This window comes from Mya arenaria, chromosome 17 (assembly GCF_026914265.1).
Source record: "Mya arenaria isolate MELC-2E11 chromosome 17, ASM2691426v1".
Taxonomy (NCBI): domain Eukaryota; kingdom Metazoa; phylum Mollusca; class Bivalvia; order Myida; family Myidae; genus Mya; species Mya arenaria.
The window spans coordinates 49641780-49661157 of record NC_069138.1 but is presented as its reverse complement, the minus strand read 5'-3'; positions in this window follow the sequence as shown (position 1 = coordinate 49661157).

The window sequence follows — 19378 nt, the reverse complement described above, 5'->3', positions numbered from 1 at the left end:
GTATTTGGGCTTAAGCAGTGTCTTGTGTTCATCTACCAAAATTGTTAAAATGCTGCCATTGGGTCAAAATTAGACCCACCCTGGGGTCACGTGTTTAAGACCCACCCTGGGGTCACGTGTTGTACATTGAGTTATGCTAGGAACACAGATTTTCTTCAAAAGTACAAGGCCTAGAGGTAAAATATTTTGTTATGTAGCATTGTTTAGTCATCCTCCGTGATTGATTAATTCATGTCCTTGGGGTCAAGATTGACAGTGCCTGGGGTCAAGATTAACCGTGACCTGGGATCACTTGTTTTTACACATAAAACATCTTTCCAAAATTGACAAGTCCTAAAAGAACAAAAAGACTTCCTTAGCACCAAACGTTTCGTTAGCATCATCTATTCAATTCTAAGCAATCTATGACTTCCTTAGCAACATCTTGTTTCCTTAGCAAACAACTCTTCTCTTAAGAAGAGTTTACCTCTTAAACATCGATCACTTTCGTTAGAAATCACATACTGTCTTAGTAACAACTGGCAATGGTCTGCTTTCCTATTTAACATCACATTCACTAGCTACAATATGGTTTGGCAACCACTTACTTTCGTAGCAGCACCTTTCGTTATTGGCCAAAATCCACAAATAATTTTTTTCTGAAGCCTTATATCGCAGTTTATTATACATTATCTTATATATTTTATAAGTATACGATTGATGCCAAAAATACTGAAAATTTAAACTGACAAATACAATTGATACCGTATTTCCGAGCTAATACTCATACATCGGGCCGACATAAGACTGATTATACAAGCTATTTCGGCCCGACATCGGATTCTAAGGCGGGCCGACTTCGGGCCGCCTCAATTTGCAACACCTTTTATCGTCGGCCCGATATACTTCTTACCGACTTAAAGCCGCTTCATAAATGACATATGCCACTTTCTCATACGATATAATCATAAAAAAATATTTTCATAATATATATATGCGATCTTTGTGATTTCAAAGTAAGATCAAACTTTGATACAACTTGAATGATTCAATGTTGTAATAGCTATGATCTTTCAGGGTTGAGACAAAGTCAAAGTCAGGACTGACCACTTTGTTCATGATACCTGACTATTGTCTCGCTGTCTGCCAGTGTCTGGAGTGTTCATCAGTGAACCGGATCACTGTGTTGAGATTTGTTCAGATTATTTCGAAAAACTTCGAAAAACAAATTTCTTCAACTAGAAGCATATAATTAGGTAAAAGCTCTGGTTGTTACTGGAAGATTTGAGAGGAATGTGCATGTCGGCTGCAATTTTCTGTGCTTTTCTGAAAAACTACAATTAAATGTCTTTTATAGTATTTGATACATATAAAAATAAGGAAAAGGAGTTTTAGTTAAAGCTCACAATAAATTTCACCTAGTGAATACCAAGAGTGAATATTTAAGGAATGAATTGCGAAGGACTCCACGCGTACTTTGACCAGCCCAATTGCGTTCATATCCCCAATGACATCAACTCCGCAATTGAATTCTTATATTTACACCAATAGTTCCTTATTGTATTCAAGAATTGTTAAAAAATATTTCAATTCATTTACGAAAACCATTCATTAATCCTTTCTTACCCATTCAGTAAATAGAACGACCCAAATGAAACCGGAAACATTTTTTCAAATGACGCCACAATAACGCGGGAAAATATCAACCACTTGAAATCACCTTTAAACGTAAAATTCAAACACTTATGGGAAAATTCATTTAAAATATAATAAATAAACACTTTCTTAAATGTTGATTTATTTTTTGACCTGCTGGCACAATACAAACAATAACAAGTTGAATAGTTATCATGTATATTGTTATGAGATGAATTGCGATCAGAACATATCCGAAGATGTTGCGTTCATTGATAAACGCAATTGCCTAAAGGCAGTTCATTTAAGGAATATAAGTTGAGATGTAAATATTTTACTTGTGGCTGCACCACTCGTGAAATATAAGATTTGGTGCGCACAAGGTGAAATATAGAACAATCTTACACTGAAACAAACAATTATCTAGTATGTTACTGCATGACTTCGAACTTAAACACGTTTCAAAATTGAGTGTAAACAATGTTGAAAATGCATAATATTGACTAAAAACAGTTTACTACCCGTTTCAGTAACGAATCTTTTTGTGGCAAGTAATTATAGCATTTAAAGCATTGATATTAATTCTTAATGATAAGCGTTTTATAATTTATTCATTTATTTTAAATGATTAACATATTAAGCTTTTGTCATTCAAATATTATTCTGTTTTGACGTGAATGTTCCGCAATCATGTGCACTATTATTTTAACTCAAATGTCACGTATCAACAAAAAACAGTCAGCATTTGAATAATGAAGGCTGAGCCTAGCTATAGGGATCACTGTCTGAACTAAACATTGAACTGAAAGTACCGGAACGCATACATTACTTTCTTCTGTAAAAAAAAGCTAAAAACAAGTTCAAATATAATCCGGTTGTCTCTGTGTGCCGCAGTTGTTTACTGCGATAATTTAACAAGAATGAATGTCACTTGTTTCGGTTAGATTTATTACATTTATTTCATTATATACCCATAAGAAATTAAAAAGCAATAATACGGAATCCGTTGTCCAAACCAGTGCAATACGGCCGTATTTCATTCAGCCTACGTCACGTCATAACAAGTAACGTTGTGCAATGTTTAAATGACGTCATTAACTAAAATAATGCTTCATTAATATGATATTTAATATGAAAACCAGGGATTTAAAGTAATCTTACCAGTTATCCATATGATAAAAGGATTATTAGTATTGCGATTTGATCCGGAATGTCGTAATCGACTCTTGTGGGTTTTTTTTGCAAATTTAGATTCATTTTGCTAGCGCCTTTTAAAATCCTAAGCTGCATAACACCACTCGAGTCGAATACAAAAAAAGTCTTCCTTATCAATAGTTATGTTCCAAAATGGTCATTTGTTTATGCCTCTGTTCCAGTGTTCCTATCATGAAAAGAAATTGGTCAGTGTAAATGGTTACTAAGCGACAATTTGAAAGGAAGATGTGCCTTTATGTACTTCACCCAACAGAGGCATAATTGAAAGTGATTGACCTAACCAATGTGACATTGAATGCACGTGATCCGTCCTAGATGACATTGCATGCACTAGGAATTGAAAATCGGACCAAAGTCATAATCGATCATCGAAAATAATCGAAACGGAACAAGTGAATATATTACAAATATATCCAAAACTATATTGGTTTGTACATACATGTCTTTAAATGAATAAACATATTACAATCAGTTATGTTTTATATGCTGTTTTGTTATACATTCCAAAATTGATACAGGTTACAATTGATAATTTAGTGAAATGTTTTTAGGAGATAACTTAATTCTAAAATAATTGAGAATAAAAACTTGATTTTTCCACACTACAAGTATATACCAGTCGGTAGTTTTATATTTTTAAAAAATATCAACCATAAACTGATGAATTATTTACATAATTATCAGCATTTTCATCACTTTAAAACAGATATTATATAATTTGGAACAAAAATGTATTACAAAATGTATTTATATGTAGCATTTAAAAAATGTTCCAATCTTTTACATGAAATACTTATCAATTATCATGACATCATGTTGAAATGAATTTAATATTTTTCTAGCAAGATATAACATGGGGAAATGCTGAATAAATAATCATTTTTACTTGATATTTTTTATATTTGATATAACAATGAAGATGATTTTTTACTTTAAAAAGACACGGTCGTCCATGGGAGCTGACATTTTGAAACGGATGTTGCGAGAGTTAGCTCCCCTGATTCCTATTGTCGTATAACCCCGTATATGTCTGTACCGTTTCCCGTTTTAAAGAAAATCAGTACATACACAAAACGGTTACTTCCCTTTGCCGTACATAAGCGATAATCGATTATTGAATGATGCAATCGATTATTGCCGACCTCGGACACAAATAATCGACTTTCGACAATACTCGATCATCATTTTATTCCAGCATGCACTTGACTCTCCCTAGGTGACATTGAATGCACCTGACCCGTCTAAGACGACATTGGATGTACTTGAACCACCCTAGGCGACGTTGGATGTACTTAACCTACCCTAGGTGACATTCAATGTACTAAAAACACCCTAGGCGACATTGGATGTATTTAACCTACCCTAGGTCACATTGAATGTACTGGACCAACCCTAGGCCACATTGGATGTACTTAACCTACCCTAGGAGACATTGAATGTACTGGACCCACCCAAGGCGACATTGGATATACTTAACCTTCCCTAAGTGACATTAAATGTTCCTAACCTACCCTAGGCGACATTGGATATACTTAACCTGACCTAAGTGACATTGAATGTACTTTACTTACCCTAGTCGACATTGGATGTACTTAACCTACCATAGGTGACATTGAATATACTGGACCTATCCTAGGCGACATTGTATGTACTTAACCTACCCTAGGTGACATTGAATGTACATGACCAACCTAGGCGACATTGAATGTACTTTACCAACCTAGGCGACAATGGATGTACTCGACCCACCTAGGTGACATTGAATGGACTTGACCATGTACTTGACCCACCTAGGTAACAATGAATGCACCTGACCCGTCCTAGAGGACATTAGATGTAACTGACCCACCCTAGGCGACATTGGATGTACTTAACCTACCCTAGGTAACATTCAATGTACTAAAACCACTCCAGGCGACATTGGATGTACTTAACCTACCCTAGGTGACATTGAATGTAATTGACCCACCCTAGGCCACATTGGATGTACTTAACCTACCCTAGGTGACATTGAATATACTGGACCCACCCTACGCGACATTGGATGTGCTTTACCTACCCTAGGTGACATTGAATGTTCTTGACACACGCTAGGCGACATTGGATATACTTAACCTGCCCAAGGTGACATTGAATGCATTTGACCCAACCTAGTCGACATTGGATATATTTAACCTACCCTAGGTGACATTGAATGTACTGGACCCATCCTAGGCGACATGTGATGTACTTAACCTACCCTAGGTGACATTGCATGTACTTGACCCACCTAGGCGACATTGGATGAACTCGACCCACCTAGGCGACATTGAATGTACTTGACCAACCTAGGCGACATTGAATGTACTTGACCTACGGCTACATAGGCGACATTGGATGTGCTTAACCAACCTAGGCGACATTGAATGTACTTGACATTCCGTAGGTGATATTGAATGTATTTGATCCACCCTAGGTGAAATTAGATGCACTAGATTCACCCTAGGCGACATTGGATGTACTTGACCCACCCTTGACGACATTAAATGTACTTGACCCACCTAGACGACATTGAATGTACTTGACCCACCTAGACGACATTGAATGTACTTGACCCACCTAGATGACATTGAATGTACTTGACCCATCCTAGGCGACATTGAATGTACTTGACCCATCCTAAGTGAAATTTAATATACTTGACCCACTCTAGGCGACATTTGATGTACTAGACTAATCCTAGGTGACATTGAATGCACTTGACATACCCTAGACGACATTGAATGTAATTGATCCACCCTAGACGACATTGAATGTACTCAACCCACCGTAGGTGCCATTGAATGTACTTTACCCACGTTAGGCGACATTGAATGTACTTGACTCACCCTAGACGACAAAAAATGTACTTGACCCACCCTAAGCGACATTGAATGTACTTGACCCTACTAAGGCGTCATTGTATGTACATGACCCACCCTAGAACACATTGAATGTACGTGACCCACCCTCTGCGACATTAAATGTATTTGACTCACCCGAGGCGACATAAAATGAATTTGACTTATCCGAAGCGGCATTGGATGTACTTAACCAGCCCAAGGCGACATAAGATGTACTTGATCCACTATAGGCGACATCGGATGTACTAGACACACCCTAGGCGGGATTGAATGTACTTGACCCACCCTAGACGAGAATGGATGCACTTGACCCACCCTCTATGACATTGGATCAACTTGACCCACTCTAGACAAAATTGAATGTACTTGACCCACCCCAGGCAGTAAGAATGTACAAGACCTACCCTAGGCGACATAAAATGTACTTGACCCACCCTAGAAGACATTGAATGTACTTAATTAACCCTACGCGCCATACATTAGGTGTATTTGACCCACCCGAGGCGATATTGAATGTTCTTGAGCTAATCTAGGCGACATCGAATGTACTTTACTTTCCAAAGGGGACAGTACATGTACTTGATAGACCTTCTTTCTAGTCTAAGAGTAGGCTTTTGAAATTTTCTTGATTTGAGTTCATTTTGCTGTTCCTTTTTCTTTTAGATTTGTTAATTTGAAATGCATTTTGTTGGTTTTAAAATACACTTGGTCAGCAAAATTAAATGACAACAATGATATTCAAAGAAATTTCTATACATTTACATTGCACATGTTTGAAAAGTGTAATGGAATTGTCTTAAACAAAGGTAAATGATTTTTCTTTGACACTTACTATATAATTAATCATAATTAAGACAAAACCTTTAAGAGTGTAATAAACGCGAAATAAAAATCGATTCCTAAATACACATTTGTACGAAGGACTCGGACGATTATATTCTGAAATTGTGTTCATTCTGCATCGCGTGGTGTTAAGTTAAAACTCGGTTTGAAGCGTTATGTTTCTTTTGATATATCATTGTAGTCTTATTTATTCGTCCATGTACAAAGCAGTCTCAGAAAAAATGCACACCATCTGTTTGGCGGGAGGAATGTCTTAACTACGTTAGGGCCATACAAAGCCTGTTTCCCGATGTCGTAGGTAAACTATTTAAATCGTAGTTTCTTAGTTTTGACGCTACAAGAAACGACATAAGTTACCTCTTTTCTGCGATGAATTGGTGCGATATGGAGTAGAGGAAAGAAGATTGCCATGGAAATATTGATGAGCCTGTATCTGCTTCGGAGGCTCATTTGGCATCAACATATTTCGCTATTTGCGTTTTTGCCTTTATATTGTTGTTTGATGTTAATTATTTTTCAATTCTTCTTTTAATTAATCACTCAATTGCTATAATGATATAGTTTATATTGTTCGACACTGTATGAACAACGGTCAACTATTAATGCTATTAGCAATAATTTCATGGATTGACATCACAAAATATGTGACTTTATAGAAGAAAAAGGGTTCGAAAGAAACATTTCAATGTGATACAATAAAAACTAAAAAGACAAGCCTAGCAGTCCAAACATAAAATATAACATCTATTTAGAGGCACAAAGCAAGCATCAATTCGAAAAGTTCCAGTCTTCCTCGTAACTGGGTTGGCCGAAGCCCGGGAAAAGTAAATATTGTTTCGGACTAGTGAAAGGTGTTGCCCGAACGGGTTAGTGCATTTCTCCGAAATTCAAATTCCCCAATTTTCATAATATCTTCACAAATACTGAATGAACGTTCTAAATATTGGCTTACGTATATTTACACATGAATCGGTGACGTCAGAGCATTTCGCGTGCTCTGCATTTGTTGTATTCAATTAATAAGCGTCTAAGCGTCGGCCCAACGCCTAGCCGCTTATCAATTAAATGATAAATTTAATAAATTTATCTGATCTATTTATTTAAGAGTCTAGTGTCTGCCCGAATTGTGATTCTGATTCCGATGAGGATGGTGATGATGGTGATGATGATGATTTTTGAAAACTGTATTGGAAAGTGGTTTTCTTCAATTACTTGCCCGAAAGGACAAGTGCTGAAAATAAGGCATGGACTGGAAAACAATGAAGAATAAGATAAAACTCACATTTAAACTTATACAAAAACTATAAATTATCAACGGACGGGTTAAGCCTCCACATGCAAACGATTGAATAAAGCCCAAATAACAGTGCCCACTCTTAATACAGTACAGGTACAATGGAATCATTCAAAGACAGCCATCTGACAAAGATCGCTTATAAAATTAGAAGGAACATATAACCAACTCTTAAGTAGTCTTGAAAACTTAAATGCGCACTGCAAACAAACCAACTCTTATACTAAGGGTGTGTCAATATTTACACTAGATGCCTGTCTCTGCAATGCTTAATTTTAGAAACATTTGTTTGATGTCTTGCCACTGTGACCTTTCTTCATACATACATATGACTTACCTCCACACCAAGCACTATTTATTCTTGAAAATATTATAATAGATTTTTTGATATATACAAGTGCAGCCACAGCCTGCTATGTCCCCCGCCTATTGAGTTTTAATCACCAGGTATGACCAATACCTTTGAGAAACGTAGGTTTTTTTACGCGACACTCCGCCTAATAATGGTGAACCTTCATTTTGCAGGTTTTGAAAATCCTATAACGCATGGTAAAGATACAGCCCGGACAACGTCAAGGATATCATTTCAACCTTTGAACTCTAAGCGTGACCTTGACCTTTGAGGTACAGACCTGGGTATGGCGCGCGACACACCATCTTATCTTGGTGAACTTTCTAGGTAAGGTTTGAGCATCATATAATGCACGGTTAAGATACAGCCCGAACGAGGATCATTTCAACTTTTGACCCCTAAGCGTGACCTTGGTCTACAGACCTGAGTCTTGTGCACGACACGCTACCTCATCATGGTGAACCTTATGTCATGATTTTCGAAAATCATATTAATGCATGATCAAGACACAGCCCGGGCAAGGTTCAGTCCGGATGAACGATAGCACTGACACACACACATACACCACATCTGTCACAACTATGTCTCTCTCACCGCGAGCGGGCTCGACAAATATATCGTACAAGATTTTCTATTGTAATGCATTTCTCCTAAATATCTTTTTTTTTATCTATTCATGGAGTTTGAAGGAAATACTTTGAAGGCTGTCGAGTTATGCCCCTTGTCTTTATGAGAATGAACAAAGGGCAACAACTCAAAATAGAAATCGCATTCAGAGTAATTGTTCATACACACTGACAATTCTATCCATGAAGTTTAAAGTCAAATACTGAAAAAGGTTTGGAGTTTTCCTTTAAATAAAAATACACACAAACATCTACCGCTCTTGTATCCCTTTCGATAGGAGAGAAACCTTACCAACAACAATAAATAATTGTACTGTATTTGAGACCGTTGTTTTTGTTTCCGTACATTACTGTTATATTTCAAATTCCCAATATCACAAAGCCTATATTGGCATCGAAGTTTACAAACAAAGAACACAAAACAAAACCTTTATTAAATATGTAAAAGCATCCATTCCATGGCGTGCATAACAATGAACTAAATTTACAGAAACACTAAATGAACAATAGTAACATGTTGTCAAAAAATTATGTACAGTGAACAGTGTACTTGAAGAAAAAAAATATAGATTAATGTTTGGAAATAAGTTATAGTGTTTTGAACAGATTGATACTCAGATAACACAATCAAAAACAATGTTTGACTTCCCCGTCCAGCTTTAGGATGGTAGTTATACTTTTATGATTGTTTTTATTACGTTAGCCAATTAGATTGTGAAGAAAAATGAAAAAGGTCACCGCAGAGGTTTCGGGTGGCAAGGCCGAAAAATAGGCTTCTAACAGCCACACAGGAGGAAGTCATTATTTAATAATTGAATTGTCATTATAGCCGTTTTTGTTACATTACCAGAATAGTAAACAGAGAATGATTTTTCGTGCAACAAATAACATGCAGATTAATAACCACGATATTCCAATATACACACGCAACTGATTGACTAGCATAGTCCTCAATACATGTATTACTGACAAAAGGGGAAATTAAAAAACAAATGTAGGTCTACTGATTTAACAACTGTTCTTTTAGTATTTTGTTTTAAACAAGCAGTATAGAAAACACATATTTAGCACTGTTATATAAATAACATAATGAAAATTCCGAACAAACTAATCAGTAAATATAATGATATATATTATAAATATACGTTTATTTGAAATATAGTACAAACACTAACCGTTTTAGTAATACCACATCGTCATATTTACTGAATATATCATCAACAATATTGCTGGTAAATATAAATGGTTAAATGAAAAAAATAAACATTTGAGTATTTTTTTAAAGTTTTTAAAAATAAACATTTGAGTTTTTTTTAAAGTTTTTTTTCGAAATTGAAAGTGACTGTTCATTTGACATCACATACTAAGGAACTGACACAACAGTTTACAAAAGCACTCTTTCAAGAGTGATTAGAAACCACCAATTGTATTGAATTTCTCATTGCACATTTCAAATAAAATCTTAAAAGGACAATAAATTAGCATCATTTCAAACACAAATAGAACTCCTGAGATTTCTTTCTCCATAAATCAAGATTTGTAAACAAAAACAAAAAACAAACCCCAAACTAGTTATCCCCTGTTCCATCTTTTTTTTATAAAAAATACACACTAAAATTATACCAATCGGATGTGTCGCCTTTCGAGAGCACCCATTCTGTTTCTCGTAAAAAACTCGATCAAAAGTTACTGATCGGAGCGGCAAGCGCCCGTAATATTTCTAGTACGTCTCCATGACCTTGACAAATTACCTTGTGACGTCTTAAACAATAATGTACATGTACTGACTATAACAAATATGAATGCATAATTTCAAGTCTACACACCAAGTCGCCCTAATGTTATCGATTGGAAACGAAAAGTTGATAATATGTGATATAATAGTACTAGTAAAGGTGATCATGACCTTGATATTTAACCTACTGCTCATAAAAAGGGGTCATCTATTGACCATAACCAATATGCATTCCAAGTTTAAGACTCTACACCAAGTGTGACACCACAACGACGACGCGGACTACAACGCCAGACAAAGTAATCATTTTATGTCAACAATGCTTCGCAAGCGACACAAAAACGTTAAAAGACAAACAAAAAACGAGTTTAGCTATGTACATATTTTAAATCTGCTTGGAAAAAGTGGACGACAACTTAAAAGAAACTCGTCACCAAAAAAACGCCATCACATGTTTTTTTGAGAATAGCTCCATGTCCTACGAAGCAACAAAAATTAAAATTTTAACAACTGCCAAAAAAAACCCACATTTTTTTGCATGGCATTAAAAAACAGCTAAAATCACAAATACAAAACAGTTTGTCAAAACTTCCTGCTTTACAATCAATGACAAAGCAAATACGGACCTTGCATATACATATACAAAAACAAAAATGAATACAAGGTAAAATGTTTCAAAAAAAGTTTTAGCTATGCTTTTACAAGCTTCCTGCCTGTACATAATCTATGCACCAACTACATTTACAGGTCCCGACCATGCCAATACATAATAATTCCACCTGTATACAGAATGTGAAACCCTAAAGGTTAAATACAACAAGAGACAGGGTGTCGCGGAGAACCTATTACAAAAGTACACACATGTAAAAATTGATATGCCTGATCAACCCTTCTTATTTTAATATAATTTGGAAGTGTTTTTATATGAAGGACAACAACATGTAAACATCTTACCAAAAGTAACAACATAAAAAAGAATATAGAGCCTTCAAATATGGCAAACAGGCAATTGCAAGTCGATTTCAGTTGAATCCAAAAGCAGAAATGATAACTGCAATTTTTGTATACATAATGTATTTTTGGTTGGTTTATGACATATTAGTAGTCAGAGAGCAATGTTTTTTCCGAAGAATTACAATATTGTATGAGGTCACCAGGCATTGTTTAACATAATGGTAAATTGAGCTATCAAAAAAGATGTTTATTTGTGGTTCTGATCCCCTAATGATTATTTTTCTAAAACCAGTAAGAGTCTTCTTTTAGAAGGAAATATCAGTCAACGAAATCATTTAAATCATATAAAGCCGTTATAAATCCACATCTAACAACAACGTTCTAATAGTACCCAACAACATTTAACATACACTTAACATATACTTAATATACACACAAAAATATATCTTATATACATGTACAGCAGTATAAAACAGATATGTTTCTTAAATATTACAGTATGTTTAAATTAGATGATGTTTTTCACAAAGGGAGCAGTATTAATACAGTATAACCGGTTTAAAAAATATTACTAAGATGATAAAAAATATTTTGAGCTGACAAAGCTGGACATATAATTGGGCCTTTCAACAACTATCAATTAATAACTATAATTATAATAAAAAGATGCTTAAAATGTACTTTGACAATAATTATTTTAGGTACAAACCTGCACTAAATGTCTTGGGTAGACATACAAATGCAGAGTTTCACAATGTTTTTCATTTCAGATTGTGATTTCTTGTTGATTTCTCGTGTGATTAATACTGTTTAAATTATTGCATTGTTTAACATTATTTAAAACTAGTTTTGTGATTCAAGCCGTTTGATTTAAACGGTTGTCTCAATCATTCGGGTGACACGTTCGGTTCGACATTCTCCAATGGTTGGGGGCCTTATTGGAAAATTGACGTTCTCAAAGTCCCTTGATGTATCACTATCACTCTGGCACGAAGCACAAGTAGACGTGCTAGCAGATTCGGCACAGTAGGGACAGCATTCGGTGTTCAGCGCCAAAGGCCTCGCAATCGACTGCTGGGTATCTGTCTCAGCATTTGTTAATTGCGATTCCTGCATAAAACAAAACAAAAAAGTTTAGCTTTCTCTCGCTAAAAAAGTAATGCACAATGAGTTTACACGCGCGGGCCCGGGGAGACATGTAGGCAAAGGTTTAAGCAAACTGCAAATTGTGTTGTCTATACGCCAATTCAAGAGCAGGGACTTATGTCACAATCCCGGTGGTTTGGTAGCATTGTTAATTCCTTTTTTCTGTATTCTACGTCTTCTTCCGTAGTGGCCGTCTCCCCGGTCGAAAGTCCTCCTGGCTTAATCACCTGGCCCCAATTTCTCGAAACTCGAAAGTCCCTTATTACAGGATTAAGCTAAACTCACTATTATTGTTGTTCTATAATATGCGTAAGCCTGTTAAGCTTAAGAAGTTTCGAGAAATTGGGTCCTGTTGTCCGGTGCCTTATACGCACAACTCACCATTTGGGTAAACCTTTGATAATTATAAATCTCAAATATCAATTTAAACTTGAATTAAAAAGAAATATTTGACTTGGTAAAAACCTAATGACCACAAGCCGTAGTGATTATGTTTAAACGACTTCTGTACACGAATAGGTCAGTTTGCCTGTCTTGCTGAACTACATAGAATACGAAATTACGCTAAAACATTATTACAATATCACAAGACGTTTGCACAACATGTCTGTTAAAATATAATACAGCCGAACCCCGTTGGCTGGAATTCGCTTGGCTCAAAATCCTCGCTGGGTCGAACTAGATATAAAGGACCGATTTCTTTACACTGAAGGTAAACAATCCCGCTTGGGTCGAATTTTCAGAGACTCTAGGTATTTTCGCCGGTCCCTGGGAGTTCGCCCCAACGGGTATCGCCTGTAAACGTTATTAAAATAATCAAAATAAGGAACATACGTTATCCGGCGGGTCTTCTCCAATCGAAGATATATTTAGGAGATCCAACACGACTTCCGATTCAGCCCTTTGTTGCACTGGGTCCCTTCTTACCTCATTCATAAAACAACCGTTATTGTAGATAATGCAGAACGAGAAAAGGTTCAAACTCCACAGGCACACATTGACGATTAGCGAAAAAGCAAATACGGTGTTCAGCAAAGTAATGCCACCTTCACGAGTGCATTTGCTATACAAATTGCTGGACTCTCCATTATGGCCGCCCCGTGATGCTAGCCAGAAGATCCAGCTGTACCAAAACATAACGATGTATGCAATGCAGCTTACAAACATCCACACATACACACCTCGATGTCGGAATGCCTGAAATAAGAAAAGTTGATAAATGTTGCATACAGATACAACCTAATTTCAGCATTCAGGCTTTCCAGCACATTACTAATCGTGTAAATTTTTTAGAATAAAGTTTGAGTAAGTCAATTTTTAACCACCGAAAATATAAAATAGGATGACATTTTGCGGAAGCATATCACGACTTGTTCTGGTAATTCGAAAACGAGTATTTGCACCTAAATTTTGCACCTAAAAATATATATATATCGCTAAATTTTTGGATATTGAATGCAATTTCCAAGAGTTACATGTCTAAATTAGAAAATCTACATGATCTTTAAGATTGTTGCAATTGTCATTAACAGCAGAAAGGGAAATAGCGTATCAAAATGAATAACGAAAACAAAACTGTTTATACTTATTTTAACATACTTTCCCGATCTTTTTGTTTCTGGAACAATCAAAACAGCAGGAATAGTTGCAGTTTAAGGGGCTTAAAACACTCTGAAAAAAAGATTAAGTGTTAAATACAATTTTTCAGACCAACATAGATGAAGTTCTTTCAATTATCTGGTAGCCTAATGTCAGTTTAACTAATCCATATACAAACAAATGCTTACACCCAGAACTTGAGTTGAGGACAAAGTAAACGTCCTTACAAGTCGGCAGCGCAGATGACACTTCCGCAGATGACGCCTAAGACACCTCCGCAGACGACGCCAAAGACAGTTCCGCAGAGGACATCTCCGCAAACGACACCTAAGATACCTCCGCAGACGACGGCAGACGACGCTTTGGACAGCTCCGCAGATGACGCCTAAGACACATCCGCAAAGCACATCTCCGCAGATGACACCTTAACCACATCCGCAGACGGCAACTCCCGCAGACGACACATCCGTCAACTCCGCAGATGACACCTACGCAGACGACACATCCGTCAACCTCGCAGACGACACCTCCGCAGACGACATCTCCTTCAACTCCCCAGACGAGACCGACAACTCCGCAGAGGACACCTCCGCAGACGAAACCTCCGACAACTCCGCAGACGACACATCCGACACCTCCGCAGACGACAACGAAGCATAAGCTATGACAATACCTCGTCCTTTTTACTTTGACAAACAGAATAGAAACATTTGATCATGTTATATAAACCATTAATAAAGAATTTATGATTTAAAAGAGAGATACTTTTAGTTATAAGATAAGTGCAGTATTGATGACCAAATGACATATTTATAATTATTTCAACATTTTGCAGTGAATATATTGTTATGAATTATCAATCAATGACGCAATCAATGCGTTTGCTCATAACATGAACAATAATTCTGCCACTTAAATCAACCCTATGATTTACCAACAGTCATTTACTACATTGCTTAAGTTTAAAAATAAATCAGCTTTAACAAAATACCGGTGCCGGGAATATAAAAAATTGTCACGCATTCTTTAGTAGGAAGAAAAATTCTAAAATTAATGATAGTATATGGTAAAAAATATTTACTTATTAGCTGTAGTACATGCTGTTGATATGGATTCGCTCAACTATCACCTTGTTGAAGTAATGTTTGTAATAAATGACATGAGATAACATTTTAATGAACAAAAATCGGCTAATTGGGCGTAGCGAACCAGCCCTTCTTTATCATTAAAATATTAATTCGTTATCTTACTGTCTTAAAATACTAGCTCATTGGCTAATATATTGTCAACGCAAAATTGAAATTCTGAATGATGATGCCTTGTACTTAAAGATTGCCTTTCTGCAATTCGATTGGCTGAAAATGCAGGTTTTATTTTAAGTTGTATTATATGCGTTGTTATTTTAGCGTTTCTTAAATTGGAATAACAATATAAGAATCTTCCATGGCCGAGAGTGTAAGAAAGGTTCATTGTGACCAGAGCGTAGGGTGTTTTGCGGAAACGAGGCTTACCTCGTTTCCGCAAAACACCCTGTTCGAGGGTCGGGATGAACCTATCTTACGCGAGCGGCTGTGGTAGATGCTTTTTTCCCCAACCTCAGTTAAACAAGTTAAAATGTATTTTTTGATAGAACTTTTTTGTGCTTAATGAAAGCAATAGCGTATGGATATGCGATAATTCGTGTTTGTCATGGATATGCGCGCAGTGATTCAGATTATGCTAATAGTCAAATCGGTCTTTAAAAAGTTCTAAGGAGAGTGAAGCATTATTTCTTGAAAGAAGTGTGAAAACTGTTTGATGGTGACATTTGAAACGAGAAATAATTAATTAGCGTTCTAAATATTGCCACAAGACACGGTTTATATGATGCTTAGCTACAGACGACACTCTCCAACAAGGGAGTTAATCACAATGTGGTGACCATTAAAAAGGAGTTCCATACAGGCATTTTATATATGCCCGTGGGCAAGATAAGAATTTCTAGCATGGTTAAATTTTTGGATCTACTTATCTGAGGTCGGAGAATTATATATATTTGATTGTTGGGTGTTTTTACCCATCTCATTTCCCAATCTAACAAGGCTAGGACACAAAATCAACGACATCTTCCGAAATGACGTCACGTCAAGTTAATTAAGTGTTCCCAAAAAACTACAATAAACTTTTTATATGAACTTCAGGATTTTAAAATTAACGAAGTGTAAGATCGCAATATATTTTACCACAAGGACAGCATTAGAAAATCGTTCAAATGTGGCTATGCCACTCGTGAAATATAGCCGTTGGTGGTTAAATACATTACGATCTTACACGATAAAAAACAATAAGCTTCCATGTTTCATTACGTCTTGAGTTCTTATTGGCACACAATACTCACAATAATTGCAGAAATCACCATAAATAATCCAAGCCAGGCTTCACCAACTGATATATATGCCACGATGCACAAGGCAATGCACATTACAGTTAGACATCTGTTGGCCAATGCTGCTCTATAGACAAACAACTTAGTACGTTGAGTAGGTGGGTTCAACTGTGCTCTTTCAGGATCTGAAAAAAAAACAAGAAATTAGTTGACATTTAACAACCTAGTCTCAAGCTCACGATATGTTTTTGACAGGATCTGTCTCACTCGTCATTCTGACGCAAGTGTACGTGCTCAGATCAGGACTAAGCAATACTTGTTCTACAGTAACAATGATATACAGTCGAACCCCGTTGGCTCGAACTTTCAGGGATCTCCGAAAATACATCGAACCTCGGAAATTTCGAGCCAAGCGGAAATGCTTACCCTAAGTATAAACAATCGGTCCTTATTATTCCGTTCGAGCCAGCGAGGAATTTGAGCCAAACGTAAATGCTTACCCTTAGTATAAAAAATCGGTCCTTATTATTCCGTTCGAGCCAGCGAGGAATTTGAGCCAAACGTAAATGCTTACCCTTAGTATAAAAAATCGGTCCTTATTATTCCGTTCGAGCCAGCGAGGAATTTGAGCCAAACGTAAATGCTTACCCTTAGTATAAAAAAATCGGTCCTTAATATTCCGTTCGAGCCAGCGAGGAATTTGAGCCAAACGTAAATGCTTACCCTTAGTATAAAAAAAATCGGTCCTTAATATTCCGTTCGAGCCAGCGAGGAATTCGAACCAAACGTAAATGCTTACCCTTAGTATAAAAATCGGTCCTTATTATTCCGTTCGAGCCAGCGAGGAATTCGAACCAAACGTAAATGCTTACCCTTAGTATAAAAAATCGGTCCTTATTATTCCGTTCGAGCCGGCGAGGAATTCGAGCCAAACGTAAATGCTTACCCTTAGTATAAAAAAATAATTGTTTGGTTAGGGTTACATGCTTTTCAGAAATAGGTAGAGTAGGTATAGGTTTATATAAGAATGTCATTTTCATCATAGCGGAATGGTGTTAAAGTTATCTTTTGTGTAAGCATTTAAGGTTATAAACTACATATTGAAAAGAATTTTTTTTTTTTTTTTTTTTTTTTTTTTTTTTTTTTGTGAAACTGACTACAAAAACGGTAGGGTCGGCGCCTATTCCGTAGGTAGGGTCGGGTAACACGAACTGAATGTATTTTTTTAGGCCTTAGTATGAAAAAATCGGTCATTAATATTTCGTTCGAGCCAGCGAGGAATTCGAGCCAAACGTAAATGCTTACCCTTAGTATGAAGAAATCGGTTTTTAACATTACGCAATCGGGGTTCGACTGTATATGTATCAGAGAATTTTACCTGGTATAAATATGTATATGTATCGGGGAATTTTACCTGGTATAAATATGTATATGTATCAGGATTTTTTAATATATATAAATATGTTTTTATTTTCTTAATAATACCCTTTAAAATACTGGGTCTGCAATTTTTATTCAGAGATAGGTCTTAACAAATGGTAATGGTGGAAGGGTGGGTAGGTGTTTTTCAAAAAATCTTGTCAGACAAGCTAATGTAATGGAGCTTTATTCTGTCAAAAATAATGACAGTTTTTTTTTGTTTAAAGAAATACTGGGTTGGCGGTTTTTATTAGGTAGGGTCGGGTTACCCGAAACATTCATATTTGTTTAGCACGTATGGACATAGAGAATATTTGTTTATTTCTGTGTAAGATCGTATTTTATTTCACGAGTGTTATAGAAAAACATATTTATACGAGTGGCAAAAGTAAATATGAAATACCGCGATCTGATCTTTTGTCAGCAGACTGATTTCCCGGAAATTACGCAAAAAATGGCTAATTTCAAGACAAATGCTTTGTTAAAACAGTCGATCTCTGAGAATGCTGTTTGAAGAAGTCTGGAAGTCAGTTTAAAGATATATATTATTTTTGAATCAGAGCATGTATTAAGAGCATCTTGGCAACATAGACATAGTAGGTGTGGTAAACAATGGTAAACAATTGAAATAGTCATTGATTATGCTGACAATATGAACATTTTTTATCAAAAAAGATGCAAATGGGTCTTAATGATGAAGAGAGGACACCAAGTCAACACAATAGTTGGTCTGCGCTACAGATATGAATACGAGAAGACCGGAAACAGACGTTGAAACCTTCAGTGGTACCATGAGGATGCATACTGTAAAATCGTTGGTTACGCAAATATTCTTTGTTCACGCAATATCGGCTGCTACCTTAACCCATGCATGAAAGGAAATGTAGAGTGTGACAATAGTGAATATGACAGTACAATTGAGAGCAGGGAACAGAGTCCTATCGTAATACATCAGTGAATTGTAATCACGGCCCCTAGGTCCGGGGAATAGCGGGGACTTTGGCTTTCGGTCCAGCCAATCACGGGTAAAATCCCCGTCCCCGGGGACAGACTGTTGGTAAAATCCACCCCAAATGCGCCCGCAACCCGAGATACATAGGTATGGCCCATTTCCACTATTTTCGGAGAGGAAACTAAACCACCGCATTCACACGGCACCTGAAAGGTAAAAACACGGCCCATTTCTCCCGCTATCCCCGGTATTCCCCCCAGACCTGGGGGCGTGGTTATGTAACAATTGACTGGTGCATAATATTCCTTTAAATTATATGTTGCCTCTGCTGCCTCATTTCAATGTGTAATCGCACTTTTTTCACTTTAAACCAACAAAACTG